We start from the raw sequence: 7,439 nt of genomic DNA on the forward strand, positions 1-7,439 counted from the left end.
GTGTGGCTGTGCCTTCCTCCCTGTCCTGTCCCTGGGCGATCACAGGACAGACATGGAAGACCAATGATAAGGCAACTTCTTTGCTCCAGACCGTAAGTATATAGAGCCCCTGAAGGCTTCTACCGCAGACTCCTGCCCTGAGGAAGAAGCTGTTATTTATCAAGTTGGCAGGGCAGGTATAAAAAGGTGCCTCGCCACTGCCTTCCTGGAGTAGTACACACGTACTCCTAATTCAAGGTGGGCCCAAAGGAGCTAGTGAAGCTCATTGGGAATAAAGAATTCAAAACACTGGAGGTGATAGATAGTTGCAGCAAGCAACACTGCAGACAGACTTACCAGGTACAGTGATTTACCTTGGCAAGGACCATGCTGTTATAGTACACATCAGAACAGCTCATGCATCATCATGAGTAGTAATTCCCTCTGTCCTAAAACAGCCTAAAGCTATGACTGACCCCAGCCTGACCTACATTGTGGCTTTCTTCTGACCTCTTTTCCATCATACTTTGGCTGGTGTAGAAATATTTCCTAGGGCTGTGTCTAATCCAATCCCAGTTTAAAGGTTTGTGCATGTAGTTACCAGCCCTTATTCCTCAGGAGAGAGCGTTTTGTGCCACTGCAGAGCATCAGTAGGCATGTCCATATGAGACATTTACTGCGTAGTTGACTAATTAGCTGCACAGTAAATGCCATGCGTCTACATGTGCACCCCTGTTAGGCCCCCGGAGTAAATTAATTTACTCTGCAGTAGTGTACATGTAGATGCTGCCCCAGCTGGCTGGGGCATGAGGGTGCTTCAGTGCAGGGCTGCCTGCCAGCTAGCCCCACATGGAAGCACTCTGAGCCAGGAGAAAGCCTCAGGCTGGCAGGCTGACGCCCTGGGCCCACTGCCAGCCAGGGCTACTCTGGCCCAGCTCAACATACTGCAATCCCAGGTGCACGTGTGAACGTGCGCCCAGGAGCAATAAACTTAGGTGCAATAAGCACTGGAGTTTATTGCAGTGCATTAATATGCCCATGTAGATTCACCCAGCGTGAACAAAGTAGTCATCCTATTACTCCTAGCCATCTCCTTTGAATGCCTTTGAACAGGCCCTCCCCCTCTATGTCCAGTCTCTCATCCAATGGGGAGTACCAAAATGCAGAGGAGAACTAACAAGAAAGACGGAAGGCAGGGCAGGGTGGCACCTGAGAGAGTAACTTCTTTAAAAATGCACAAACTTTCGTAGACAATGGCCTGCTTCACCATGTGCTTTGAAAAAAAAATCATTCTAGACATTGCGGCTGCACATGGATGACAGTCTTTAGGGAAAGATTAAAAAATGTGCTTCAATCATTAGCATCTTAGAAATGCATCTTATAATGCCACCCACCCAAAAGAATGTAATGGGTTTTTTTTATCTGTCCATCTCTCACTCCGTCAGTTTTTCTCTTTGTTTTTCTGCCTCTTTCATATCTTCCCTCTGGACATGTCTTGCCAGGCAGGGGAGGAAGAGATACTTTCTTTCACAGTGGAGTTTGGCAGATTTGTGATACAGGAAAAAAAGCCAGTGTCAACAATGCTCCTCTAGCCTAGTATTATCTACCTCTTGCCATGTACTTCCTGTCTGTTTGCTCCCACCTTTTGTCTATTGTTTCATAATTACATTGCAAGTTTTTTTGCAGGAGGAAATCAGTATTTTTGTCCTCCGTTTGTGGAGCACAGAGGACAGCTTGGTCCATGACTCAGAGCTTCTATCTAGTGACTATGATAGGTGATGGCAATACAACAATAGGACTTTGTTTAGCCAAAAGTGAAAGTCAAGCTAGAAGGCAGGGCTTGCTTTAGCATCCTTCACTTCCCTTCACTTCACCAATCATTTTCTTCTCAACATCTGGACTCTTCCCAGAGACCCTTCTTCCAGTAGGAGGTTGTAAGGATGGGTATGGAGGAGCAGGAGGGAGCTGGGGATTGACCCCTGCTTGCCAATACCTGCTTGGGGTCTCTATTCCTATCCCACTGTGCTATAATTTTGAATAATACTCAGTCTATTATTTCTTATCATGCCTCCTGAAACATGCAGGAGTCACTTTGAAACTGCTGCCTGCCGTAACTTACAATCGTAACGCATAGTTCACCAGTAACACACTTCCTTTTGTGCCTTATAACATCTACGGATATTTTTCCTTTTCTGCCCAGTAAACAGTTTGGTCATTGTCTTGCAGGTCTGCTTGTTTTCTGATAAAGAGGGCACCAGGACCATGACTGAGGAGCAGCCTATGCATGTTGCTATGTCTTGGTTTCATAGTTTCATAGTTAGTAGGGTCAGAAGGGACCTGAGCAGATCATCAAGTCCAACCCCCTGCCATGGCAGGGTCAGTGGTGCTGAGAGGACAGAGGGTGTAGGGGCAGATGAGCATGCCACCTGGGACAACACAACACGGACATGCTCCCTGACCAGCCACCTGAGGATCCCCAACCAGGAGTGGTTCAACTCCAAGAACTATTTCTGGTGTCTTGTCAGCTTCTAAGAGAGTGATTCAGAACTAAAAGCATATGAGAGAGTGTTCCAGGGTATAGCAGGTGAGAGCATTTTATTATCATGGAAACAAGAAAACTCTTTAAAGTGGATATGAAAACTAATGAGATCAGGGGAGGAGGAAACAAAGGACATCTGAGCATGTTTGAGTGTGTGTTTGCAGAGTTGCATATTTGCATGATTGTTATTATTGTTATCGTTATTATATATATTTATATAGAGATATATTTTTTTTTTCTTATTATACATTTTTATATGGAGGCACATTTTCAAGGCTCTCTGTAGAACTTAATTAGGCAATGTTCTGATAACTACAGTCTCAATACGATGAGTAAGACTAATTTAATATCATCTATGTACAACAGTTCAGAAAACCCAATCCCTCTATTCTGCAAGTTTTGTTAAAAGGTATGACTTATATCCTTTTCTTTCTCTTACAGGATGCAGCATCACTGCTGGTAAGTGTCGTTTTTCACTGCATGTATGTCTGGGAATTCAAATGCCTCTCCTACTAGCTAAGACTTGCTCCAGAAATACGGGGGGAGGGGGAGGGGAAATGTTTCCTTTACGAACCCCTCTATTGACCAAAAACAGAGAAAACATGCACTTCTGACCTAAAAAGGCCCGTATTTTAGATGAAGAAAGCGAAAAACCTTAAAAATCTGCATGTAACAGAAAGTGTTCTTCTTGATCATGTGTGTGCGCGCACACACATGTGAGTGTATGTGTTTGTATGTCTGCTCCATTTTCTCCCCTTCTAATTTTTTGTAAGGCTTTCCCCATCCAGGCAAATTTTCTCCCTTCCTCTTCCCCTCCCTCTAGTATAATTAAAAACAGCATAGTGAGTTGCCAGCTTCTCTCATCCTTAGCACAAAGCCCAAGAATGGAAGATACTGTCCACGTGACTAAATAATAGTAATATTAGGATCTTAGATCAAACCCAAAACTGTTGCCATGACCTGCTAAATGCCCTTTTCAAAATGGGTGTCCGCTGAGTCTTCTTTGCTCCATGCATTCATGTTTACTTGTGAGGGTCTGCATCTTTTACTTACTACTTTAATACTTCAGGGAGCCATTTGTGAGTATAGGGTTTGGTCTCTCAACAGTATTGCAATTCCCAAATGGTGGTAATACCAGCCAAAGGCTAGACCCTAATGTTTGGCTACATGGATGGCTTCATGAGGCATTAAAGGCATTAACAAAGCCAATGGAAATCATGAACATGACAAAGCCCCAAACCATGTGATTCGGATTTAATTGGGTTCTTGTGGGAGCCATGTATGTGTGATAAGGTACTGTTCCTTGCTGAAGATTTCTTTAGAAAGTTGACACTCTAGATTCATATGTAATTGTTTAAATCACCACTTTATGACTGACAGAGTCATATCTGCGATTTGGAAACTCTGCAAAGCTCACCTACGTGATATTTTAGGGGAAAGCCGTACTCTATGCCTTCCTTGTGAGCGCTCTGATGTGGAAAGCTAAGATAAGCTGTCCCATTGGTTCCTGATTGGGTTGATAGTAGCAGAGCACTCATTCAAAGAGACTGTGGGAACTCTGAGTTCTCACAGCATGCTGGTCATGGGCCAAGACCTAACAGCTTGGTCCCTCTTTTTCTTATCCATGCCAGGGTTATGTGCTGCATACTCAGAAGGAAAGCCATGTCTTTTGCAGTCAAGTAGACAGTCACTGTTAGGAAAGACTTCCTGCTATCTGACAGAAAAGTTTCTATTTGAGTCTTCTAAACACATGAAGAAAGGTTAAAATAATAATGAACTTTCTCCTTGCCAGACACTGACTGACTTTCTAGACGCATCAAAAAATGGACATGCATCCTGAGAGGAGGGGAGGAGTGAATGTGAGTAGAAGGGACTATTTTGATAGACCATCAGAAAATGTTTCCTAACACAAGTGATTTTAAGTTGAATGGCTTTTGTGAGCCAAAAGGTGGAACACCATCACTTGACTCATGTGCTACAGGATAGATCTTGCAGAACAATCCAGGCAAGGAACCAACCTATTGCATCAGGGCTTTTGCATTTCTGCTTTCTAGAAATCTAAGGGAAATGGGTCTCTTTGAACCAGATGCAGAGAGTACTGGGGTGGCAGCAACATGTGGTTTAAGGCAATGTTCTGTTAGTATCTAAGAAGGAAGAAACACTGAACCAGAGAATATGCTTTGGCTGCTTTACATGGCTCTGGTAACCCACAGCAACTGCCCGTCTGCTGACTCAGCTGTTATTTTCTCCAGATAGTTCATTTTATTTGTGTGTGCTGTTCCTTTGTTTGAAAAGAAGCTGAGCAGAGAATAAATGGAGCTTCCTTTACTGACTGGAATCCCTCAAGGGGAAGGATTTTGCTTCTGTCTGTGTCACACAAGCATTTTGTTCCTCAGTGAGAGATCTCTGGTGAATCCACTCCATCCCAGTTGAAGTCATCACTGCCAGCTTTTTCTTGGATATTCTCTTTCTCTATGTAGTTTTAACAGCTAAGCAGATCCTCCACATTGATCCACTAGAATGCTAGTCCCTGATGCAACAATAAAATCTTGAAATTTGTAAAGCATGAATTTGTGTCTTTTCTCTGATACTGATGGTGGTCGTAATAACCACTTGCAGTGACATGCGAAGTACACATTAAAACAGATCCATTGGCAGCCATAACAAGAGCATCATGTCTGCAGTTAGAATCATACTAAGTCTGTCCAACAGTGGTTCATTAGGGTGGATGCTAATGATGCCTCTGCCTGCTGCCCTCTCTCCTGGAAAGATGCAGTCTAATGTTGCACAAGTAGGAGCTTTATTAGTAGTATCTATGATTGTTAGTTGTCCTGAACATAGACTGTATCTTTCTCTTTGGTCTGTAAGGCAATTTGAACAAATTACAAGACAGTACTGGTAATTATAACAGGCAGGTTGCAGTTTCCTATGAAGCAATTGGCCTTGTCCTGCCAGAAGGTGGATCCAGCTGAGATGGGCCTCTACGTTCTGATGAGGCCACTATCATATTTCTACATATTGAGGTAAAGTGGGAGACCTGTACAAGGACACAGATGCCTGCTAGGAAGCTGAGGAGTGTTCAACTAGAAGATGTTTCTGTTTCTGTCAGGGTACTAGATAGTCTCAGGTTGCTTGGGGGTCCAAATCAACATTGTGCTGATTCTAAGTTTGGTGCAAAGGTCAAGCGGAAAAAGGGCAAATATGGCATTATACCACCTTTATGCCTTCCAGGTTAGATCTAGTGATGGAGCCCTGCCTAGACCAGGTCCAGGAAGTCAGCTATAAATGACAGGGTCAAGAGCTGAAATCAGCTCAGGCAACTAGGACAGTCACAGAGACAGTGTAGAGAAATGCCAAAGTAGGGTTCAGGCTTCCAGAAAGTCTTGGCTAGGATGATATAGTTGGGTATGGTATTAATTTGAGCAGGGACTGAACTAGATGACCTCCTGAGGTTCCTTCCCAATCTCATTGTCTCTAATTCTATGACTCAGGGTTGACTGTACAGGCCAGCTCTACCAAAAGGCCACTTTTCAACAGCACCCTCCTAGTGGTATGGTTTTCCATTGCCCACAAAGGAACTGTGTCAGCTGGCTCTGCACAAATGACTGAAGGGTAATGGTGGCCTGTACCAGGAAGTCCATGACTCATGAAGAACCTCCTGGGATGCATACATCAGAAGACAGAAAGGGAGAACAGAACAGCTAAGCAAAGGGAGAATGGGTCTCTGCAGCAGCCTCCTGATGCCACAGAGGCACATGCAGGATGGGATAGTGAGTGATGGTCCCTGATAGAAGCATGTTGCACGAAACACCACAAAAGTGGGCTAATCCGCTATAGAGTAAGTAGACCTGCAACTGCTTGGCCTGGGATTTTCAGTGGTTGGAAATAGTTTGGACCTTGGTTTGACCACTTATACCAGACAGACCCTTTCCTCTAGGACTGTAATGAGATGCTAAGGCCAGTGCTGATTAAGAGTGTGTCCTACTGAGCCACATGTACCCATCTCCATAGCAGGGTGCCCCTTAACACCCACTGTTAAGGCTTTTCAGTCAATGCTACCCAAAAAAGACACTCAGACCATTTCCCAAACCAGTGGTCTTTTTCCTTGAAAACCTATTGAAGCCCTGACTTCTCATAGCACGAACAAGTCAACATCACTCATGTCAAGCTGTCTGAAGATGGAAGGAGGCAGAGCTTAGAGAAGCTGAGAGGATGTGGTGAGGGGCAGAGAGCACAGCGGATGTGGAGAGCAGGGTTTAATATTACATCAGGACACAATGAAAGAGGCAGAGGCAGTTTCGATTGCAAAGCTCTTGGGAGCTGTTTTCTGCATGCAGTTAAACGTTTGGAGACTTGAGTGACTGGGAAGCCACTGTCTGTTCTGCCTGTCAGGCAAGGCAGGTCTTCTTCTCTCTGGAGGCCTATCTAGGACAGTTGCTTTCTCGGTGGTGTCACATACCTTGACACTGCTTTTACAACTGTTGTGCAAGCCCCTATGCCTGACACACATCAGAAAACCTGCCCCTAGACCAGGTCACAAAATCCTTAGATGAAGGGTAGCAGTGGATGTAGTCTTTCTGGACTTTAGGAAGGCGTTCGACACTGTTTCTCACTCCATTCTTATTAAAAAACTAGGGGACTGTGGTGTCGACACCTACACAGTCAAATGGTTTGCCAACTGGCTGGAGGGCCGCACCCAGAGAGTGGTGTTGGACGGGTCATTTTCGACCTGGAGGGATGTGGGCAGTGGGGATCCGCAGGGCTCGGTCCTCAGGCTCGCACTGTTCAACATCTTCATCAGTGACTTGGACAAGGGGGTAAAAAGCACCCTGTTCAAATTCGCAGATGACACTAAGATGTGGGGGGATGTGGGCACACTAGAAGGGAGGAACAGGCTGCAATCGGACCTAGACAGGTTACA

The sequence above is a fragment of the Gavialis gangeticus genome, unplaced genomic scaffold, assembly GCF_001723915.1.
Source record: "Gavialis gangeticus isolate Ggan-Ray unplaced genomic scaffold, GavGan_comp1, whole genome shotgun sequence".
NCBI classification, from domain to species: domain Eukaryota; kingdom Metazoa; phylum Chordata; order Crocodylia; family Gavialidae; genus Gavialis; species Gavialis gangeticus.